The sequence below is a fragment of the Lissotriton helveticus genome, chromosome 1_1 (assembly GCF_964261635.1).
Source record: "Lissotriton helveticus chromosome 1_1, aLisHel1.1, whole genome shotgun sequence".
NCBI classification, from domain to species: domain Eukaryota; kingdom Metazoa; phylum Chordata; class Amphibia; order Caudata; family Salamandridae; genus Lissotriton; species Lissotriton helveticus.
In genome coordinates this window covers 1,042,988,763-1,043,013,707 of record NC_136057.1, presented here as the reverse complement: position 1 = coordinate 1,043,013,707, position 24,945 = coordinate 1,042,988,763, and the positions used below count along the sequence as shown (strand labels likewise).

At 45.6% G+C, this 24,945-nt stretch overlaps 1 protein-coding gene across 3 annotated transcripts in view; it reads right to left on the bottom strand.

Moving 5' to 3' along the window:
• LOC144820313 (putative serine/threonine-protein kinase pats1) overlaps window positions 1–24,945 on the bottom strand; it is a 299,277-nt gene that overhangs the window by 53,601 nt on the left and 220,731 nt on the right. The window lies entirely within an intron of this gene.

Genomic DNA, 24,945 nt, shown 5'->3' with positions numbered 1-24,945 from the left:
TAAGAAAGGAGCATCTACTGGCAGTCAGTAGAGAAAGTTAAACTCTAGAGTAATGTGAACTTAAAGCCAGGAATTCATACTTAACTCATTGTCTACATGTAACTCTGCTCCTAGGTGTGCCATTGGCGTTTTCAGAGAATAGACGGATACTATTCCATCAGTATTACCCTATGCAGCACCAGAGTTGGAACACAGTTCCAAAATTATTTGAAAGAACACTTCATACATACTATGGAGCATACTGTACAATTTTAGATTTAACAAGAATAATTGCACAGAGTATAGTTCTTCCTAGAGCAAAGCTAGAGGAGACTAGTTCAAACTTTAGTATGTACTAAGGCTTACAAGATGCTATGTGTATAATAAGAGAAGCTAAGCAAGCCAAAGAACTCCAAAGTCCTGTTAAGACCCACCTAACACTAATGAGTGTTTTTATCCACGCAGAAATCTTACTAATGGTGAAGAGCATAGTGTAATATGAATCGTAGATGTATGAAATGTGAGAACAGCACTGGTGAGTTGTAAAGCTCCATAACCTCCCTCTGCCACAACCTGATGATATGTTTCTCTTTAACAGCAAATAGTGCTTATGTTGGTGGCAGAAGATTTTACCTTAAACTACTAACTTTTGTAAACTTGAAGGAGGAAGCCTACAAAGCAGGTGACATCAATAATACCGGGTACCTCAAAACATAGTGTATATCATCTGCACAATAGTAAAGGGTGATATCTGCCTTGGTTACAAGATCTTTCAGCAAATACATACTAATGGATTATGGTGCAACAATTGTAGAAGCCAGAATGCTTTACTGCTCATGAAGAGTTACCCTATGAAATGTTGAACTACAATTACTTTACCGTTGATGTTATGGTGGGCAATATATTATAGTTATTAACTTTGTGAACACAGATATGAAAAATAATGGTTTATACAGAAATAATGGATGGCTTGACTATGATAAAAACAGCAAAACATAGGTTATGATTCAAGGAGTTGAGCACAAATGAGCAATGAGAATTGCACTCGTAAAACTCATACAAAATGGATGGAGAAGGGAAATTGAGTGAAGAATGTTAGTCAGCAGGAATAAGAGAGGTTTGTTGAAGGTTACTTATCCATCAGAAGTGAAAAAGGTAGCAAATGGTTAGAAGGGGCATCGCAAAGACTTTCTTTGCATAAAAATGATTCGAACATAATGTAGAAAGGGAAGTGGTTAAAAATGCTATTGCTTTTGGTTAGAGTGACAAAGTGAAGTTTGCACAGGACAAAAAGAATGAATTGCGGGTTGATGAAAAAACCCGTAGAGAATGTTTTGACAGACCAATAAGTGCCGGGAAGGTGGTACATTTCAATCCATGAATGTTCAAAAATTTAACAAGAAAAAAAGAAGTCCAGAATGCTTCAAATAATGATTGGAAGATTTGAGGATCTATTCTATTATAGGAATCCCAAAAAGAATGTTTTTAAATACCCGTTTATTAAATATATCTGTTATATTTTGCCATTTTTCTCTTAGGAAATGGGCTGTAGTGAACTTGATTTGTTGAGCATTTGTAACTGTATCATTTGGGATGTAAGGCAAATTTAATGTGTGTAAGGTGAGGCTCAGTAAAAGAAAGGGCATTAGAAGACCGATGGCTCACATGTGGGGGCAGGTTCCTCTGGTTCTGAACAGCACTTGCAGGTCACATTATGTCCAATTAATAAAGATTTGTGAATTCAAAAGCAACGTTCAGTTGATTAACCTTTTCCCTTTACAACAGTTTTTCATGAATACCCATTCACAGACCACGATCTGGATTTATTGATCCTAATTCTAGATTCCAAATCAGACTGATCAAAGGACATGGATTAATAGAAGCCACCTTCCTTTCATGCCTCTACAGAGGGTACATGCAACAGTTTAAAAATAAAGTGGTACATTGAAGAACTTTCAAGATGTGGGTGAGATGTTTGCTTTGCTATGTGTCAATTTTGAACATTCTTTGCAACCAACCTAACCTGGAATCAATCAAAGGCTTGTGAATAAATTGCCTGGAACTAAACATATCAACAAGCTTTTGAACCTTAAAATCATTTTTCCAATATCTCCAGTTGCAGGCTGATCCATGTTAAAAGAAAATGTAACCGCCTCAACCCACAGTTTTTATCATCTTGCGCTTGCTCAAATGACTTTCTTTTTACAAAATACCTTCCTGCGCACGCATTTAAATGAACCAGGAGGAATGTATCTTTTTAAGGCAACAGTCAGTATATGGCATGTTCCATTTTACCTTACTAGCCATGTCATCAAAATGACTTGGCATTAAAACTGAACTGCACTTCAGTTTTCCTATAAAACAGTTAAACGTGTGTTTTAATGAGACACAGTAGATGGGTGGACAGATCTAGACAAAGCTTATTCCTTTTGCCCACTAATGAGAAGGGGCAGTCAAGATAAAATAAATAGAATAAAGTAGAAACTCTGAGGTTTGACAGCTGAGTTGTATTTAACATTTCTAATAGTGCTTTTGCACCTGAAGGTTCTAGCACACTTTACAAATGAAGGGTGAAAATTAAAAATACTATATTTTTTAATAATAACAGTAGACAGATAGAGAAAAAAGAAACCTGTGACATGGGTCTTTTAGAACAACGAGGTACTCTAGTTGCATGCAGAGGAGGTGAATGGTGTCTTCATTTAAACATGGAGAGGAGGTTTTATTGCATTCTTAGTTGTGGATGGTGGAAGTTCAACAGGATTATTGAAGTACCGGATAACTACTGTTTCTGACGTCTGGAAGATTTGAATTTCAAGGTTTTATCGGAATGAAGGAGTCTTTGCTCCAGAGGCCTGGTTTTCTGCTGGCAATAGTAAAGTGCTTGGTCAGGCAAGACAGATTTTCTAAATGTAGACCCAGTAAGTGTACTGCAGCAAATTTTAAACCTAATCGGACCGTCTTTAGGTATTCAGTGCAAGGCTCTTAGGATCAATGCAATATAATCGAACTTTCTTTTGAATGAGATAAGTCTCCGTGTGGATGAAGAACAGCCTTAAACGGAGCAAGAGTTGATGGAGGTGAGGGACACCATTCAGAATAACATTGTTTTGTGACAAATTATATGGCTAAGACAATAGATCAGTATGGACTGTGCATACTCCAGTACAGTAGTAAAGTGCTTCTTTTTATATGATTACCCCCACAAACATTTTACGCATGCTGCTGGTTTTTCGACTCTGAAATGTGCTGGTTCCTGCTATCTAGGCCCCAGGGCATGTGTTCTACTCTGACCCCTCAAAGTTGCTGCCAATTAACTAATACTCACTTGGCTTACTTAACTTACCTAACAGTCAAATGGTGCAAAAGGGACAAAAGGTAACCAGGACTAGTAAGTTAAATGTGGCTCGTGACTTGAAGCACTTAATTGTGCAATCACTTCAGTGACAAGGTGAAAACATGGCTCTAGGGCTGCCATCACAGTCAGGTCTGGCAGTTTCTAACCTGCCAGCTTGACATGGCAAACTAAACCCTTTTGCCAAGTCCAAACTTCTCTTTTCAATATTAATAAGTTACGCCTAAGAAGGCCTTGGTAGCCCACAAGGCAGGGTGCTAAATAATATAAGGAAGTGCATGTTTATGATATGCCCTGAAAGCGCAAACTCAATGTTTCCGTTTTCACTGTAGCGAAGCTGGTAGACCCACTTGCTTACATGGAGTTGGGTTGGTCATCGCGCTAAGTGCTAACTTCCACTTGGGACTACCAAAGACAGTATTAAAAGGTATCAAATTAATTGTTGCATTAAAACTGACTCATTATTGAAGTCAGATTTAAAGTAACTTTTAAAGCAAAGAGAACTTTAGAAAGTCACCACTTTTTTTGCCAAAAGCTGTGGCAGTTGTTCCTGTCTCATGTCTGACAAATGAAATATGTCTGACATATTTCATTTACTTGTAAGTCCCTAGTAAAGTGGTATATTAAATGCTACTAGTGGGCCTACAGCACTTATTGTGCCACCAACTTAAATGGCCCTTTAAAAACTTTCCACAGACCTGCCATTGCAGCCTGTGTGTGCAGTTTTAAACAACCAATTCAACATGGCAAAATAAACCTTTTGCCAAGCATAAAACTCACTTAATGCATATAAGTCACACAATAGTCCGAAAGAGTCCGATGGATTAAACCACAGTCGATAACTGATGCACATGCCTCAATAAGGAGATCCACAACAATTTATAAAAATAACACGTATCTTCTATAATTTTAGGCACCCAGATCATCCTGATCAGGTAAGTACGTTTCTAGTTATGAATTTGTAGAGTTTTAAAAAGTCGACACTTAGTCCAATTCATGGAGCCGTAATGTTATTCTTTAGAGGAAACATACAAGTACTTTACAGTGACTTACAGGACCAATCTTCTGGACTTAAGGTGGGATGGGGCAGGGTCTAAGGCAGCACCAACTGCCCACCATGGGCAGCACAGGGGTGGCCGGGTGCAGAGGTGCTTTTCAGCATTGGGTGCCCTGTGTAAGCCAATGGGCATCGGATCGGTCAAAAAGGGCTGCAAGCTTGGGATGGGGGTGGGTGGCTGATTAGTCTGGCTGAACCAACAAGGGGGCTCAGGTCTCCTGATGCTCTGAGACATAGGGTCATCTTTGGTCCGCTCCGCCTCGGGTCGGAGTGGCTGGGTGCAGACACGGTCTCAGGTGTTGGGTGTTGGGTTTTAACAACCGGAGACACTCGCGGTAGAGAGGGGGCCAGCACAAAGAGGCTGCAGGAGGTGTCGGGAAGTCCACTGTTAACAAACCCAGAGTGGCTTTGTCTCTGGAGGGTGTGGGGACCACACTGGTACCATTGGTCCACTTCAACTCGGGCTAGGGGGCACAGGGACAGTGGTGCTTTCTGGTGTCAGGTTTTTGGCAGTCTGCAGTCCTCATAGCTCCTCTGGGGTGCCTGCAGGATGTAGGGGAGCAGCACCGCTACTCCACAGTAGTTCCTGGGACTTGGGTGAAGGCTGGCAGTCCTACCAGCCTTTTGGAGGCACAGGAAGCTGCAGGATGAGTCGTCTTTGGTGCAATTTATTTTAAAGGTTTTTATATAGCGTTGGCTAGACCCGGAGGTATCAGAGCGCTTTACATGAGCATCAGATCATAGTTACAAGTTACATCATTACAAAGGTTACACAGTTATTAGAGCATGGCAACATAGTTACTTGTAAGGTCAGGATAAACAATAAGCACAAATACGTAAGGAGAAAAGCAGGCAAGGGGAAAGATTCAGGGGAGGGGGAAGGAGCTGGGGAAGTAGACAGGTAATGAAGGCGGGAAAGAGGAGGGGAGGGTGAAGGACACCACATGGAAAGAGGCGGGGAAGGGCGACGGGAACACAAACCTGTAGACGAGTCAAAGCAATGTCCAAAGTCCAGTAAGCTGTGATCCCAGGGGAAGTGGTATCACTTCCCTATCTCTGTTGCGGGAGGCTCCCATTACGCAGTGGACTCTCTCAGAGGGGTCTCTGAGACTCCAAGGCCTACATAGTGGATCCTTCTCCAAAAAGGGGAGAGGGAGTGCTTTGGCAAGGGGTGCCATACCATACCTCAGCTGTGAGTGGCTCCCTTGGCGCAGTGGACTCTCTCAGCGGGTACGCTGAGACTCCAGAGTATAACTATTGGATCTTTTCCCAAAAAGGGGAGAAGGAGCGCTTAGTCAAAGGGCACAAAGGCAAGGGGGCTAGGCAGACTAGCAGGCAAGGTGATAGATTCAGGGGAGAGTGGATAGGAGCTAGGAGCTAGGGAGGTAGACAAAGAGAGAAAGAGTACTAGATGGGAACAAATGTAATGAATGAATTATTATATAGCGCTGGCTAGACCAGATGCAATCAGAGCGCTTTACATGAGGGACAATAATGTTGCAATTTACATCAGTTAAAAGTTACATAAGTATCAAGAAAAGCATTTAAAGAACATAGGGGAAATGGTGAATGGAGCAAGGAAGGGTAAGGGGATAGTGTAAAGGGGTAGGAGGAAGATAGGACGTAGAGACGGGGGAAAAATCTGCCCACGGTCCGGCTGGATAGGTGGCGGCAGGGAGGGGAGTCCACAACCCATCTCCTCTTTAGCTATATGGTAGCTCCACCGGGCATCAGCCAAATCGCTAGGTCTCCACAGTCTGGGGTAAGTTCCGCAGGTTCCAAGTCCTGATGTGTAGGCAGGTTAAGGGATAGGTTCAAGGTCTGGTCAATGTCCAATTGTTGTCCCAGGGAAGTAAAACAACATGTAGGGGACCACTATGGAAGCCATCTTGGGGTCAGGCAGGGGACTGTACTGTACAGGTACACTTGTGGCCATCCTAAGGTCAGGCATCAGGCAGTTAAAGTCAATATCCAGGACAGTGGCACCAGAAAATAACAAATCCAGGCCAGCAGGGCTGGCACCAAGCCAGTTGCTGGTCCTCTGTTCTTGCTGTTGTAGCTCTTCAGTGTCCGTTGTCTTCTTTCAGATTGGCTGGATCTGATTTCCTGGTGCCAGGGGCTCCACAAAATACTAGATTTAGGGGCGTTGAGGGAGTGTAGGGTAGTAGCAAATGGGCTACTTACCTCCCGGGTCACTATGCCCCCTAAATGACCACTTCCGGCGAGAAGGGGCTTAAAGGCTTCCTGTAGGGGTGACTTACCTATACAGCATGCAGTGTCTGCAGGAGTGGCATACAGGGATGTGTGCCAAGTCATGTTTTCACTTTTGTCAGCACCAAGAAACGCAGCCTGCAATGGCAGTCTGCATGAGTTAGGCGAGGGGTCTCTTAGAATGGCACAATACATGCTGCAGTTCTTAGGGACCATATTTAGTACCCATGCCCTAGGTACCTGGGGTACCATTTACTAGGGATTTACAGGGGTGCCAAAGGTATTTCCAATTAGGGGAACAATTGTACAGTTTTAGGGAAAGAGATTCGGCACTGGGGACCTGGATAGCAGAAACCCAGTGTACTTTCTATCAAAATTGCATTGAATATAGGGCAAAAAGTGGGGGTGACCATGTCAAAAAGGGGCATTTTCCTACAGGAAGGGCCATCCAAAGCAGGATGGGGAGGTGGAGGTGGCACCTGTCACACTTGCACTTCTAAGACACTGCCTCAGCTCACACAGAAAGAAGTTCACACTGGCTTATCGAGACTGCAGACAGACTAGGACCAGGGCAAGGAGGCAGGAAATTCAAGGCACTTCCAGAAATTTCTTCCATTTCAAAGCTGGCATCAGGTGTAAACATGGGATCCTTAGATCCACTCTTCAGTACCCTCCTAGACCTGTGGATGCTGAAGGAGGACTGCCCTGCTATCTGAAAAGGAAGACTGCACCTGTATCCTTCATCCCAAGCTACCCGATTCACTCCTAGGCCAAATTATCTAGCCTCCTGTTCTGAGCCACAGGAACATAACAAGCTCCTGTTGCCGCTCTGCAACTGCCAAGCTGACCTGCTGCAATGGACCTGCAAATGGGCCTGCCTGAGCCCTGCTGTCCTCTGTTCCTAATCCCCAAGAGGTGTCTCCCAGGTCCTGGACCCTTTGTGTGGCATTAGCTGAGCTCCTCTTGGAAGAAAAGAAGACATCCTGAAAGTTTGTGCTCTTCGCAACTGCAAAAGGGACTGTTCGCACCAAGCTCTCGCCACCTGCATCGTCCTCCAACGTGAAGCTCCGGTGAACCAGACTCTTCAATCTATAGCAACAGCCAGCAACGCGAGATCCACACTTCATGCTGCAGCATCGACAGCCCACAGTGACCGCAAACGAGAAGCTGCAGCAACAACCATCCACAACGACAGACAGGATCTTTGCACTACAGCGATGACCGTCCAAGAAACCCATCCTGCACTTCTTGCTACAGGAACTACCATACGCAATGCTAATCCTGCTCCTCATGGCCTCACCACTGCAAACTGGACTCTTCACGCTGGACTTTAAGAAGGTACATTTTTCAGCAGGACTAAACTGGTCCCTGTATCCGATCCATGCTCCATCGTGGTCTGCCTAAACTAGTGACTTTCACCCAGTCTCGCACTGCCAGCTGATTGCAAGGGGTACTTTGTGCTTTTAAGTGCTATGCTTTCCTTAAATCTTTGAAATTGCATGTCTCTGGTTTAACTGACTGGATGTTTGTTATGTTGGTGTCAAATAATCCTTTACATTTTACTCTCTTTTTCTAAATTGTTGAGGTTTTATTTTTGAGTGATATATTCACGTGATTGCTGTGTGAGTGTTGCATAAATACTTTCCACATTGCCTCTAAGTAAAGCATGACTGGTTTTGTGCCAAGCTACCAGAGGGCTAAGCACAGTTTAATTTAGTGACTTTTGTGGCTCTCCCTGAGAAGGATTGTGGCTGTGGAGAACTCAAATCTTACTGTACCCTTCTACCTTGACGGACTGCTGGCGTTCTTTGCCTGCCCGAGGTTGCAAACTGCCTGGGGACCTGCCCACCCGCCTCCCGCCGCCAGACTCCTTCTGTCATCCCGGGGTCTGGCCGCCGAGCGGAGCGTGGGAGGGGCTCGAAGACTACAAGCCCCAGCAACCCTAGCGGCTCACACCGCGAGCTTTGCGCACCAGGAGGCGCTTAAATCCTGCATCACCCCGGTCGAGGGGGGGAACTCAAATCTTACGGTACCCTTCTACCTTGACGGACTGCTGCCGTTCTTTGCCTGCCCGAGGTTGCAAACTGCCTGGGGACCTGCCCACCCGCCTCCCGCCGCCTGACTCCTTCTGTCATCCCGGGGTCTGGCCGCAGAGCAGAGCGTGGGAGGGGCTCGAAGACTACAAGCCCCAGCAACCCTAGCGGCTCACACCACGAGCTTTGCGCGCCAGGAGGCGCTTAAATCCTGCATCACCCCGGTCGAGGGGGGGGAACTCAAATCTTACTGTACCCTTCTACCTTGACGGACTGCTGCCGTTCTTTGCCTGCCCGAGGTTGCAAACAGCCTGGGGACCTGCCTACCCGCCTCCCGCCGCCTGACTCCTTCTGTCATCCCGGGGTCTGGCCGCCGAGCGGAGCGTGGGAGGGGCTCGAAGACTACAAGCCCCAGCAACCCTAGCGGCTCACACCGCGAGCTTTGCGCGCCAGGAGGCTCTTAAATCCTGCATCACCCCGGTCGAGGGGGGAAATTCAAATCTTACTGTACACTTCTACCTTGACGGACTGCTGCCGTTCTTTGCCTGCCCGAGGTTGCAAACTGCCTGGGGACCTGCCCACCCGCCTCCCGCCGCCTGATTCCTTCTGTCATCCCGGGGTCTGGCCGCCGAGCGGAGCGTGGGAGGGGCTCGAAGACTACAAGCCCCAGCAACCCTAGCGGCTCACACCTCGAGCTTTGCGTGCCAGGAGGCGCTTAAATCCTGCATCACCCCCGTCTCGCGGGACGCCGGGCGAAGCCCGGGCCAAGGGCGGGCCCGTTTTAGCCCGTTATAGACTGGTAAGACTGGACTGGGCCACGTCCCTTACATTTTCCACTTTGAGATTCGTGATCTGCCTGTTTGCACCCTCCGATCTATTACCTATCTTGTTACAGCATTATTATACTTATAGTCATCTGTGTTAAGTCATGACGAGAGGGACAAGAAGCAAAACGGCGCAGAGCGTTGCGCAGATAACAGGCCCAATTGATTTCTTCATTCCCAGGACAAACGAGGCAATCGATCAGAGCATAATTATGTTGGAGCGTAAAGTGTCCCAGGATCTGGCTGCAGCGAGAAGGTCTTCTTTGGGTCCCCTCGCTTCCGCCTTAATACCGATCCAACCAGGGCCGATTACTCCCCTATTATTACCATCTGACACCCTAGCACAGATTCACACAGTCCCCAGTTCTGTGGATCTGTCTGCCACCCAATTGTCCCTCGATTCGCATTTAACTGACGACCTAGAAAAAACACCGGATCTACACCAATGTCAAACTCTTGTAGGATCTCCAGAAAAACAAGTCACAGGGAAGAGGGAGGGAGCTATAGCAAAACGGGTGAGGGGAAAAAAGATCAACTCCAACTCAAATAAAACTATACTGTCTCCTAATATACCCACGCAGGGCCTAAATCAGTCCATTCTGAGCCCTTCAAATGTGAATAATACCCCTCTAATTAATAGTTCTGGAAGAGCTCAGAATACAAAAATTATAGGGGAAGGGGGGTTCACGCACCATATGCAAAATATGCGAAAGCAACACGCATCTACTTAAGAGTTTGGGGGAGCTTCTAAAACGCTATTTACAACCAGTGGAACGTAGTTTCATGAACATCGAAAAACAGCTAGCGAAGTTGAATACACCACCTTTCAGCCAGAAATCGCTAGTTCTTTCTACTACAGGGGGGGGGGGGGGGGGGGGAATCATAAAACTATCAGCACCTCAGCACCTCCAGTCCCACTCGATGTCCGCACTAAACCGACACAACCCGTAAACATCCCACATGTACAATCAGAACGAAAAAAAACACAAGATCTAACGCAGGCCCCTCCAGGAGTAGGGCCGGTAAAGCCCAACTTAACACAAAATACCCCCCAGGGTACCCCTGTTTTGTCTAAAGACCCTATTCACACACCCAAGCTAAAAGCCACACCGCTCATACCCTCTAAAGAGCTGGCCCCGAAGCCCCTGGGTGGCGGGAAGAAGGGAGCAAGGTCTAGGCGTCCAACTCATTTACCACTGGAGGCAACACCATTTACTGTCATTCTTACCGGAGTTCCGGAGTTATCAGATAATACAGACGAACCCCCTTGGTCCCTCCGAAACAAGGTGCTACAGTGGTTGAGTATAAATAGACCTCATCAACCTCCAAATCATAGTAGAATCTCATCTGCACAAAGAGTACCGTGGATTGGTGGTTCAAGAAAAAGTATACAGGGTGATTGTATTATAATCAACTGTGATGACCCCGCAACGGTTGATTATATTTGCTCCTGGCCTGCTCTGGCCAAAAAGGGAGGGATTGATGCTCATCGCCTATCCTTTTTTTACCCTCTATTAAACACCTATGACTACAGGGAAATTCCAAGTTGGGAAGAAGGCCCGGACTGGTCTTGGAACCAAGTGGGCCGCTGGAACAGGAATAGAGCCAGGGACTGGGAAGTCCAAACCTGGTTCCCTAGAAAAGATCAGTTTAATTTAGAAGGGTGGAGGGGCTTTCCAACCAGAAACAGATATGATTGCTTGGAGATGGTCGATTGACCACCAGGGCACGAAATCGGGGTCAAACATGATGGTAGAATCATCTCTGTTTTTCCAACCGGTAGAGTTCCCAAAGTTAGTAACAAAAAACACTCTTCCTGTCACATCAGCGAAGCCTTGTCAGATACCAACCATGTCCCCACATCCCCACCAGTATCACCAGCACATTCTTTTACACACCAAACAGCTACGCGCTCCTCATTCGAGGGGCCTGATGTAATAGTTATTAATGAGAAACATAATACAGCCTCCAATGACGCATCAAGTGTAGGACTTATAGTTCCGTTAGGGAACAGCCCCAGTAATTGTGCGAGCTTACATCTATCGGAAAAAGATCCAAGTCAACTAGCAAGGAGAGACAGTGTGTCCTTAACAACGTGGAACATTGCAGGTCTTTCAAAAAAATCGAAGGACCCAACTTTCCTATCCTTCGCTGATAAATTTGATATCTTATGCCTACAGGAGTGTTGGGATCAGGAGGAGTCCCACTCAGAGGGTTTCAGTACCTTCTTTACCCCGTCTTCTCAAGGTAACCGAGGTAGGAGTTCTGGAGGCCTATGTACGTATGTCTCTAATCTCTCCAAACTGACAGTGAAAAGAGTGGTGAACGAGGGGGATAATCATAGAGAGTGTAAACTTCTACAGGGCTTCTGTGTTAAAGGAAAAGGGAGGAGCTTTCTCCTGATTAATTTATACAATAACACCACGAAAGAGGAAGCCAAAGTGTTTATAGATGACTTGACACTCATCTTAAATAGAGGCAGGTGAGAGACTGATTGTATACTTATAGTGGGAGATTTTAATTGCCACCTATGTCCACATAGTGGCCAAGATATATGTGGCATTACAAATCTAAAAGGGGAGCCCAGCACGCATTTCGAACACTCCATCCATGGTAACATGCTAAACCAACTAATGCATGATTGGGACCTGGGCTACGCAAACGAACTTTGCGAGCCCATGACTGACCTCCGTCCAACCTTCCATGGTCATGGATCAGGTACTATCATAGATTTCATGTTGCTGTCCAATAGCAATCAGGGATCTGTAGAAGGTTACGAAACAGAAGACCTGGCTATGAGTGACCATTTTCCTATTTGCCTTAGTCTTGCCGCAACCACCCATGGTAGCCATACAACAGGTTTATCTGAAAGATTATATGGTCATTCAATTCAATTTCAATTTCAATCTTTATTTCGTTGCATTGCAACATAAAAGATAACAGTAAAATATAAACATAACATAGTACAACTCACAATAACAATCGAACTTACAATTCATTATAATTTTAGGACCCTGTTATAAGAACTACATTTCATCATATTTGGACACACAAGTTATAATTTGAATTTATCGCAGAAATTTAATAACTATTTAAAATGTTAAAAAAACAAATTAAAAAACATTAAATTGGTTTATAACAGCCAGGAATTTAAGATAATACAACTAACTAGGCATAATTCATAATTTAAACAAGTCCAGGATAGGCAGTTTTTCTTGATTAAAATGCAATAGTTAGTTTCCGTCTAATAAAATGTACGGCCAATAAGAATTTGCTGATTCCGAACACAATTACTTGGCTAGTATCCGTACTTAAGATCCTGCCAGCTTCCCTATGGGAAGTGGAACCAATATTGCGGCACAAAGGAACTATCCATCTTTTCCTTGCCCTACCATAACTAGGGCAGAAAAACAATATATGAAAAATATCCTCCCTTTGGTTGTTAGTGCACAGGGTGCAATAGTCATTATCTGTCTTCCCCCATCTTTTCTCAGTTACCTTTGTCCTCAGCGTTCCATATCTGAATTTTATATACAAGGATTTGGCCAATGGTGGCTGAATTTCATCAAAAAATTGTTCAAAGGATACCTCGTTTTTTACCATAAGGAATTTTTCTGTAAGAGGACCGTGTGTTCTTGTATACACAGAATCATGGTTCACATATGACCAAAAGGACAGTTTGACTATTTTCTTGGAGGCTGAATTTAAACATTCGGGCTCGTTCCAAAAGTGTGTTAATCCGAGCTTAATCAACCAAGATTTTACATGTTTAAACCAGTAAATTTTACTGTCACTATCTAGCTCAAGGTCTTCTTCCAAGCCATTTTTATAGTCGGATAGTTCATGGGTTGTCCACAATCTGACCCACAACAGTACTGGTCTCAATATTACATGATAATCTGTGTGTTTGATGTTTAGATCAAGGAATAAGGGAATCAAGGGGGTATTAGTGGGAACTTTTAAAAGCCCCCTAATAAATTTATTCTCCAGTATTTCAAAGGTTTTCTTGCATACTGGCCCCCAGATTTCCGCCCCATACAATGTAGCAGATTGAACCTTGTATCTAAAAAGCTCTAGTGCTGGGGTGACTGCCTTATTCACGCTTTTATTGTATCTCTGTAGTATTGGAAAACAATTTTGTTTAAACACCAATTTTGATTTCTCTAGTTGTGGGCCCCATCCCATTGTCAAGTCTAGCAGGACCCCCAGGTATGTGAAACTGTGCTCGTAATCTAGTTTCTGACCGTTTAACCTTAGATTCCTTTTAAAAGTTTTATGCGGGTTTAGTGCCATGTATTTTGTTTTTTTTATATTAATTTCTAATCCTTTTGAAATACAATACTGTTGGAACCTATCTAGTAGGATCTGTAGGCCGCGTGGCGTTTGCGAGATTAAAATTGTATCATCCGCGAAGAGGAGGGACGCAACACGTTCCCCCCCCAATCGGGGCGAGTCATTGTCACAATTTTCCATATAGGCTGCTATATCGTTTACGTAAAGGGAGAAAAGTGTGGGGGCCAGTACGCATCCCTGGCGTACTCCCCTTTTTATGGGGATTGGGTCTGTAAGTTCCCCGTTTGGGCCCCACCTTACCTTAGCATAATTCTCCTGATGCAAGCCCATTACAAGTGATAGCAATTCGCCTGGTAGTCCTTGCCTATTCAGAGTTTTCCAGAGTAAATCGCGAGGAATTAGGTCGAATGCTGCTCGTAGGTCTACGAAGGTCACATACAGGTGACCTTTGCGGATAATAACGTATTTCCAATACAAGCAGCATAATCTAAATACCTGGTCAATGGTTCCCGTTTTATTCCTAAATCCCGCCTGATATTTAGATAAAACTGACTCCTCCTCCACCCATGAATTGATTCGATTTAAAATATGCCTGGCATATATCTTCTGTGTTAGGTCTAAAAGACTGATGGGGCGATAATTGGCAGGATCGCCACGATCCCCTTTTTTAAAAATAGTAATAATTTCTGCGCCATTCCATGTTTCCGGAATGTGGCCACTAGCCGCAACTATATTAAATAGATGATTCAAGTAGGGTGCCCACACGTCAACGTTATACAGATAAAGATCGCCCGGGATTTTATCAAGCCCAGGCGCCTTCCCTTTTTTTATCATGGCAATTGCTGTCTCTGTTTCTTGCAAGTCAAAAACTACAGGATGGGTGTTAGCTGGTAATATAACAGAGGATGCATCTGTTGCCACATCAATTAAAGTTTTGGCTGCATACAGTGATGTAAAATGCTTGACCCATATGTCCTCATCTAAATAGACCTCCCTGGAGCCTTTCTCACGTTTATTCTCCTTAGCTGCAAGTTCCCAAAATTGTTTCTGGTCTTTGTTTCTGGCGGCTGTTAGCATACTGAGCCATATTTCCTCGTCCCAAGAGGATTTCGCTCTTAATATTATTTTATTGTAAGCCTTCCTTTTATCTCTAATTTCTATTGGACCTTTCCCTTTAACAGCATCAATCAGTGCGGTTTTGGCAAGACGACATTCCTTGTTATACCAAGGTTTACCTATGGATTTGGCATTAGTCGTACCTACACCCTTTTTAGGTTTTTTTGTAAGGAGTTCTAATAATTTACCAAAAAGCGACTTGTGCAATTTAAAAAATTCTTTAGAATCACAACTATGAGGACAATATGAGTCAAAGGTATCTGCAAAAGTGCAGTAGATGTTAGCCATTAGATCCTCTCTTCCCAGTATGTAGGCCCATTTAACCGCCCTGCGATTATTACTAAGAATAATATTATCTGTTGTAGATAAAGGTACTAGGCTATGACCTCCCTCTGTAGCTCCCAGCCCCTTTAACATACTTTGAAGGAAACTAGTTTCTAAGGGGCAATGGTCGCTTTCGTATCTCTCTTTGACCTTTAGGTCTACTGCAAAAGGCCACAGGTCAAAAGAGACAATGACATAGTCTAGTTTACTCTCATAATCACGCCTCTTAAAAGTGGGGGCTTTCGGGCTATCAGATGGCATACGCCCGTTACATGCTCTCAGGCCATGAGAAGTTAACAACCTTGTGATCTGAAGAGCCAGAGCAGTGCCAACAACTGTTCTGTTTTCATTCAGGGCTGGTATCCCGTTGGCAATGTCCTCATCTTCATACAATTGGGCTATGCCTGTAATTGGTTCGAAATTACAATTCAGATCCCCACATAGAATAACGCTTCCATCTATTTTTAATGTATCCATAAGTGATTCTAACTTCCCTATACATGGTGATTCCTTATGGGAAGAGTGGGGACTGTTGTACACATTAATGAGGTAGATCACCCTGTTGTCCGCAGTGGTTATTTCCAACCCTAGAATATCTGGGGAGTCGGTGTTGAGCGTTTTTATACCTATTTTGATGGCAACGCTGATCCATATTAATAGACCTCCAGATGCACGACCTCTTAATGAAGGCACGGCCTCTATTTGATAGGATTTGTAGCCAACCCTGTGCAACTGTACTGTGGCCCATGTTTCCTGTAACACACAGATATCAAAGGTGTTCATATATTTGTTCCAGTCAGGGTCACATAATTTCGCTCGCACCCCTGCTATATTCCATGAGACAAATGAAAACAAGGGGGTTCCCCCATTTGACCCAAGGGGCATTACCAATGAAGCAGTGGACAAGCTACTATTAACTACATCATCTTTTGCAACGAAACATGAACCCAACTTTGAACAACTAGTTCCTTTTTCTTCATTACACCCCTCTGTACATGAAATATTTCCATCCCCCCTGACATCATCTCTGCTTTTTTGATTTGTAGCGAGTAAGAGCAAGGGAGATCCCTCGTTTATCTCAAAGGACACTGCAGGTGAAACAACATGCAAACTACTGGTAACTACATCGCATGTTACAACAGTACGTAAGCCTAACTCTAGACGACTAGTCCCTAGTTCTTCATTATACCCCACAGAGCATGAGACATTTTCAACTCCCCCAACATCCTCTCTGCTCTTTAAACTTCAATCACATTCCTCCATGCAACCAAATACCTCACACCTGTTTGATAATTCTAAAGGAGTAAATGGTATCTTGTGAGCCATGTTTCCATTTTCTCCTATGTTATGGCTAGTCGGAATAATATTCCACCCAAGCCTCGCAGGGGTTGGGGCTGGTTGATGCATGTAGGCAGGATTCCTAGCCATCTCCATATTAAAGAAATGGTTAGTGAAGGAAATATTGTTGGTTAAGCGTTGGGGGGGGAATACTGTAGCTCTCGGATAAAAATAGGTCAAGGGGCGCGGTACAATACAATTGTTTTCATTGCCATAAGGCCAGTTCAGAATGTATTGAACGGCTTTTTTGTCCCTAAAGTTTACAACAACGATATCACCCCCTATATCTTTTGTTCTTCCTCCCAGCCATGGTAAGCGACGAACATGGACTATTTCTCCATTTACATGACTGGCTTTGGGTCTATACAATGACAACCAGTGCATTATCTTATTTTTTAATTGAAGATAACCCTCCCGTTTACCACTTGACAGTTCAGGAACACCAGTGAGTACCACCACATATGGTAGCGCTTCCGGCGGGAGTTCCGTGGGTGGTCTCCTTCCCTGTCCCCCTCTTTCATAGCTAATCTCGTTCTCTTCCGATCTTGGGGGTCTGTTCGTAGGGATACTTAATTCCCTTACTTGCGTGTTAGTTAGAGTATTAATGTTATGGTTGGGTGTTGTAGTTAGTCTACCCATAGATGTTTTTAGCTGTTTTGGTTTATTGGGAGGTTTACTGGCGGATGATGCATCTGTTGGCAAGTGATTAGAAGCAACTGGAATAGCTGTTTTCTGGTTGTTGTCAGCGGTAGAAGTGGAAGATGTTGCAGCCACTATGTGTGTTAGGGCGGTGTGTATCGGAGTTGGGACTTTATGAGGTTGTGATGCTTTCAAGGGCCCTAATGGCCTGACAGAATTCCCAATAACTGTCAGGTCCGCCTCTATTTTCCCCAGCCTTAGTTCCACTCCCTTAAGTCTTTCAGCTATGGCCAACATATAACTGCGCACAATCAGTTCTATATTGTCCAAAAGAGTCTTCGGGGAGTCTGAATGCGGTCCTTCTTCCAATGAAGTATGGATTATATCAGACTCTGTAGCTGTTTGGGAGGATAATATCACAGGTGTGGGGGGGATTAAGTCAGATCCTAATATTTGTTTATTGACATGTTCTCCCGTAGTCATGTCAATAACAGACTTGGACTTCTTCCCAAATTCTGTATGACTTTATCTAGGCTTATTTGGATCCAATTTATTCCGTCTCCTTTTGGACGGTGGGGGCCCATGTATTTTGTGTGGCAGTGGCCCCAGACTTTTGCCTCTTACTACCTTCCCCGGCCTGATTGTAGGTGAGATCATAGTTTTGAGCGGATTAGGTGTACTGGGGAGATCATGTACCACAATAGGTGAATCAGGCTGGGTTTGCGTAGGGGAAATGGCAGGTGCTAAACATTCCTTAAGTAGTAAGGGCACACTGGCAGTCGGTGATATATTGTCTGTCAGTGTGATATTCAAATCATTGACCAAGGTAACAGACATAATAGGCTCTGACAATGTCCTGTTTTTAATACGTTCAATTAAACGGCGACGATCTGCCCGCCGCTCTGCTAGTAATAGTTCTTTACTACCCTCAGGGGCTACTTTGGGAAAATAATCGTCCAGAGTTCGATTTAACATGCCCCCATTTTTGTCCATGCCAATAGTTGCGGGGCAAGCAACAGCTGTAGCCATCGTGCAATGAAAAGGGTGGAAGGGCTATGATGGTGGATGAATCGCTACTTACTCAGCAAATGGACCAGGACTTCGGACCCAGCCCAGTCTCTTCAGGCCTCTGAGGGCCCGCCCTTTGCCCGGGCTTAGCCTGGGCGCTCCCGCGCGCGACTCGCGGGGCGAGAGGCGTTCCTCTCTTTTCAGGCGCCTCCGGGCACAGAGGTGGCGTCAGGGACGCGACTCAGCCGCCGGGGCACCTGGGAGGTGTAGTCTTGACCCCCGGTGGCTGCAGGCACAATGGCGGTGCAAGCGCGACGGCCGTTCCCCTCACGGCGTCTCACTCGCGCTGCACAGCAAGATGAAGGCGAGGCGAGGGCAGAAGAAACAACAACAGCAGCCGTTCCCCTCACGGCAGGTGAGCAAAGATTCCAGCGTCCCTCAGAGCGCTCGGCGCTCCTCTCTTTTCAGGCGCCTCCGGGCGCAGAGGTGGCGTCAGGGACGCGACTCAGCCGCCGGGGCACCTGGGAGGTGTAGTCTTGACCCCCGGTGGCTGCAGGCACAATGGCGGTGCAAGCGCGACGGCCGTTCCCCTCACGGCGTCTCACTCGCGCTGCACAGCAAGATGAAGGCGAGGCGAGGGCAGAAGAAACAACAACAGCAGCCGTTCCCCTCACGGCAGGTGAGCAAAGATTCCAGCGTCCCTCAGAGCGCTCGGCGCTCCTCTCTTTTCAGGCGCCTCCGGCCACAGAGGTGGCGTCAGGGACGCGACTCAGCCGCCGGGGCACCTGGGAGGTGTAGTCTTGACCCCCGGTGGCTGCAGGCACAATGGCGGTGCAAGCGCGACGGCCGTTCCCCTCACGGCGTCTCACTCGCGCTGCACAGCAAGATGAAGGCGAGGCGAGGGCAGAAGAAACAACAACAGCAGCCGTTCCCCTCACGGCAGGTCAGCAAAGATTCCAGCGTCTAGTCATTCAATTTCCTTGACCAGAAGACATGGATACGCTATCAAATGGGCTAAGGTAGATCCTAAAAAATTTCTAAAGGACGTAATCACAGAAGAGCGAGAGCACTTTATGACATGTTTGGAACAACATCCCAACCCACATAAGATCAGAGTGGCTTATGATACGATAGTAGCCACCATAAATGACAAACTGACCAGGAAACGTAAAGATGTCGAGACAACGAGATCAAGCGGCTGGTTTAATTCCGCCTGCTCCAGAGCCCACAAAGCTCTCCTACAGGCCCTAAAATCTCAACCGAAAGATATCGAGTTAGTAAAAAAAGCTAGACTGGATTATAAACAGGCAATTCATAACAGGAAAACAGAACTCAAAAATAACGCCTGGGAAGCGCTAATTAAGGCTAGCGCCCTTCGAGATAACATTGCCTTCTGGAGAGAAGTCAATGCCCCGTTCTTCGCAGAGAGAAAGACCGATTCCCTGGAGGTAGCAATAGCTGAGGACGTTTGGGTTAGCCACTTCACGGCATTATATAAAAATGAAGAATCACCAGTGACAAATTGCCCTGTGACCCCATCACATACTAACACCGTCCCACAACCTGAAGTCCCCCACATCACAGATATTTTTCCATTAAATATAACCTTCTCTCCACTAGAGGTTGAGCAGGCTATACGCGAGAGCGCTAATTTCAAAGCCCCAGGCCCAGATGGCATCCCCATCGATCTATATAAAGAAAATATGGACCTCTGGGCTCCGCTCCTCACTAACGTATTAAATACCTATAGCCAAACCGGTTTCCCAGACACATGGCAAGAAGCCTTTGTAATCCCAATTTTTAAAAAAGGTAACAGACAGGATCCACAATGCTATATGCCAATATCCCCGCTCGATACTTTGATGAAAGTGGCAGGCAGAGTATTACTCACCAAATTACAATCTTGGGCTAAAATGGAAGGGATTCTTTCTAAGTTTCAATACGGTTTTAAACAAGGGCTCGGTACAGTTGAGCAGGGACTCAACTTGGCATTAATAACCAGCAAATATATGATGGTCAAAAAAGGGAACTTATTCATGACGTTTGTCGATTTAAGCTCGGCGTTCGACTGCTTGAATCACAAAACGTTATGGAATACCCTGTCCAAGTTGGGGGTGGACCCTTTTTTGTTGAATTTTATAAAGGAACTCTATAGAGGTGCAGGAGCAACGGTCCGCTATGGAAAAAATGGTGAACACACTAAGAAGTTCCCTATAGAAAAGGGCGATCGACAGGGCTGTATCCTCGCACCATTCCTTTTTAACCTGTATATTAACGAAGTGGCAGAATTTCTGACTAATTTGGAAGTTGATTACCCCAAAATCAATGGCTCGCCGGTACCAATATTACTGTATGCCGACGATGCGGTAATAATGTCACGAACCCAGAAGGGCCTACAAAAGGCATTAACCGGCTTCTCAGCGTTCATGGGCTCTAGAGGCCTGAAGATCAATGTGGGTAAAACTTTCACTATGTGTTGCACTCCAAAAAAGAGCGCCAGAACAGACTGCAAAACTTTTGTGAATCAGACAAAGATAGGCTTGGCCAAAACTTTTTCTTATCTGGGCATTACTTTTAATAATAGTGGATCTTGGTCGACAGCCATCTCCAGACACAACCTGGCATTCTCCCGTACCATTGGCGCAGTAAAACAATTTACTAAGAGACTGGGCGGAAAACCCATTGACACTCTGCTTAAGATCTATGCAGCTAAATGCGTCTCGACTGCGACCTATGGGGCTGGTATCTGGGGGACGGCCGATTGCTCACAAATTCAACTTGTGGAAAATGCTTTTTTTAGGTATTTGCTAGCTATCCCAAGATCAATTTCCACAACTATATCTCATAAAGAATTAGATCGGGTTTACTTCACAGACCTAATTAAGATAATAATAATAATCCACATTTGTAAAGCGCACAATCACCCGTAAGGGTCTCTAGGCGCTGGGGGCCGTCGGGAAGATTAAGCAAGCTATTGCCCAGAGTCACATGGTGCTGGGCTAACCTGCCGCCGGGGATCGAACCCTGATCCCCAGATTCCACCGTCAGTCGCCCTGGCCGCGGCGCCACACCTCTCCCACTGACCTGTTATGTTGTGGCACAAGGTATGGTCCTCTAAGGACACAGCTTTCAGTAGGGAAGTGATTCAAGACTGTATGAACCAATCAGCTGCTAGGAAGTTCACCTGGCTCTATTATGTAAAACATTTTTTGAATTCCATCGGCCACCCAGAACTCTATACAACGCCCAGCTCATGTGCATTAATTTCAAAAAAAGTTCTAAAGGACACCTGCCTTGAGCTGTTAGAAGATAGGCGGTGGTATTTGGATGGTAATAAGTCCACGATCATCTCTCACCATCGCATTCTACATGGACCAGGCTTACATCCATACTTGGCCCCGACCCTTACGAGCTACTCCAGAATGCTTCTAACGAGGATGAGAACTGATTGTTTTTACAGGCTAATATCCTTCCCTGATCGAAATGACTGGTCTGCCACGTTAACAAAGTGTCCCTGTGATGAATCATCTACTCAGTCAAACATCCACTGCATCTTTTTTTGCAAGTACTATGAATGGGGCAGAAAAAGGTACTTGCTGCCCCTATTAAAGATGTGGGGACTGAGGCAATGTAAATTAGCTTTGATCAGATTATACATGTTACAAGATGAACTTACCATGGTCACGGCTGTTACATTTCTGAAATATGCAATTAGATGTAGATGCTCGATGGCATAAAGACTATGGGATTGTACTACATCAACTACGTTGGGCCCTTTTTTCTTTAAAATGTTCTTGTCTCCACAGAAAGAAGGCTTAATGCACCGTCTTTTTTAAACTGTTTTTTATGCAATACAATGTTTTTAAATTATGTAAATGGATTTTTGGATGAATTGCTATTCCTTTTGTAAATTGTTTTTATGTGCTTTTATGGTCTTTTAACAAATTCCGAATAAAGCTATCTTTGACTTGACTTGACTTGATTGTGGCTGTTGCTTGAGAAGGGCTAACACCCCCCTCAACCAACAACCTAATTTCTGACAAAACAAGCATTTGCAATGCAATAGGTCTTGCATGAGGAAAGTTTGAGCTATTGGTCTTGTAAATGACAATTTTTTTATGTATGTGTTTTTGAAAATAGCTAAATTAATAGCTTTGTCATTTACAATGCCAATAGTTATAACTTTCGCAAATGTGACACCTATAGCATTTGTAATGCAACATGTTTTGTATTTACGTGACTTAGATGTATTGATATTACAAATAAATATTGAATACTTAAATAAAAGTGATTGTAATTTATAATGGCAATAGCTTAAACTTTTGTAAATAACTTTTGTGAAGATTATGTTCAGTGTATTTTATTGTGACGAAAATCCAAGAACAGAAGTGAAATTTTAACATCTTTTTGTGACATTTGTAATAAAGCTTGAACCATTGAGAGAACCTATTTGAACCAGTGATGCTGTGGTGGTGCTGAGTGATGCTGTGGTTGCACTGATTGATGCTGTGGTTGCGCTGAGTGATGCTGTGGTTGCGCTGAGTGATGCTGTGGTTGCGCTGAGTGATGCTGTGGTTGCGCTGAGTGATGCTGTGGTTGCGCTGAGTGATGCTGTGGTTGCGCTGAGTGATGCTCTGGTTGCGCTGAGTGATGCTGTGGTTGTGCTGAGTGATGCTGTGGTGGTGCTGATTGGTGCTGTGGTGGTGCTGAGTGATGCTGTGGTGGTGCTGAGTGATGCTGCTGTGGTGGTGCTGAGTGATGCTGTGGTGGTGCTGAGTGGTGCTGAGTGATGCTGTGGTGGTGCTGTGGTGGTGCTGAGTGGTGCTGTGGTGGTGCTGTGGTGGTGCTGAGTGGTGCTGTGGTGGTGCTGAGTGATAATGTGGTGGTGCTGAGTGATAATGTGGTGGTGCTGAGTGATAATGTGGTGGTGCTGAGTGATAATGTGGTGGTGCTGAGTGGTGCTGCTGAGTGATGTTGTGGTGGTGCTGAGTGGTGCTGTGGTGGTGCTGGGGTGGTGCTGAGTGATAATGTGTTGGTGCTGAGTGATAATGTGGTGGTGCTGAGTGATAATGTGGTGGTGCTGAGTGGTGCTGTGGTGGTGCTGAATGATGCTGTGGTGGTGCAGAGTGGTGCTGTGGTGGTGCTGAGTGATAATGTGGTGGTGCTGAGTGATAATGTGGTGGTGCTGAGTGATAATGTGGTGGTGCTGAGTGGGGCTGTGGTGGTGCTGTGGTGGTGCTGAGTGATAATGTGGTGGTGCTGAGTGATAATGTGGTGGTGCTGAGTGGTGCTGTGGTGGTGCTGAGTGGTGCTGTGGTGGTGCTGAATGATGCTGTGGTGGTGCAGAGTGGTGCTGTGTTGGTGCTGAGTGATAATGTGGTGGTGCTGAGTGGTGGTGCTGAGTGATGCTGTGGTTGCACTGATTGATGCTGTGGTTGCGCTGAGTGATGCTGTGGTTGCGCTGAGTGATGCTGTGGTTGCGCTGAGTGATGCTGTGGTTGCGCTGAGTGATGCTGTGGTTGCGCTGAGTGATGCTGTGGTTGCGCTGAGTGATGCTGTGGTTGTGCTGAGTGATGCTGTGGTGGTGCTGATTGGTGCTGTGGTGGTGCTGAGTGATGCTGTGGTGGTGCTGAGTGATGCTGCTGTGGTGGTGCTGAGTGATGCTGTGGTGGTGCTGAGTGGTGCTGAGTGATGCTGTGGTGGTGCTGTGGTGGTGCTGAGTGGTGCTGAGTGGTGCTGTGGTGGTGCTGAGTGGTGCTGTGGTGGTGCTGAGTGATAATGTGGTGGTGCTGAGTGATAATGTGGTGGTGCTGAGTGATAATGTGGTGGTGCTGAGTGGTGCTGCTGAGTGATGTTGTGGTGGTGCTGAGTGGTGCTGTGGTGGTGCTGGGGTGGTGCTGAGTGATAATGTGGTGGTGCTGAGTGATAATGTGGTGGTGCTGAGTGATAATGTGGTGGTGCTGAGTGGTGCTGTGGTGGTGCTGAATGATGCTGTGGTGGTGCTGAATGATGCTGTGGTGGTGCAGAGTGGTGCTGTGGTGGTGCTGAGTGATAATGTGGTGGTGCTGAGTGATAATGTGGTGGTGCTGAGTGATAATGTGGTGGTGCTGAGTGGGGCTGTGGTGGTGCTGTGGTGGTGCTGAGTGATAATGTGGTGGTGCTGAGTGATAATGTGGTGGTGCTGAGTGGTGCTGTGGTGGTGCTGAGTGGTGCTGTGGTGGTGCTGAATGATGCTGTGGTGGTGCAGAGTGGTGCTGTGTTGGTGCTGAGTGATAATGTGGTGGTGCTGAGTGGTGCTGCTGAGTGATGTTGTGGTGGTGCTGAGTGGTGCTGTGGTAGTGCTGGGTGGTGCTGTGGTAGTGCTGGGTGGTGCTGTGGTGGTGCTGAGTGATAATGTGGTGGTGCTGAGTGATAATGTGGTGGTGCTGAGTGATAATGTGGTGGTGCTGAGTGATGCTGGGGTAGCGCTGAGTGATGATGTGGTGATGTGGTGATGCAGATGGCAGAAAGGCACAACAAACGAGTCTAACAGAGGGCAGAAGGGCAGAAAAACAAGGGTAAAACGAGTCTAACAGAGGACAGAAGGTCACAAAAAACGAGTCTAACAGGGGGCAGAAAGGCACAAAAAACGAGTCTAACAGAGGGAAGAAAGGCACAACTAGACTAATTTAAATAATAACTTTGGTTGAGATATCATGTAAACTGTTCAGAATTTTTTTCAAGTGCCCTCATGCTTGTTAGGCACTTTACAAATATAGATGGTGGAGT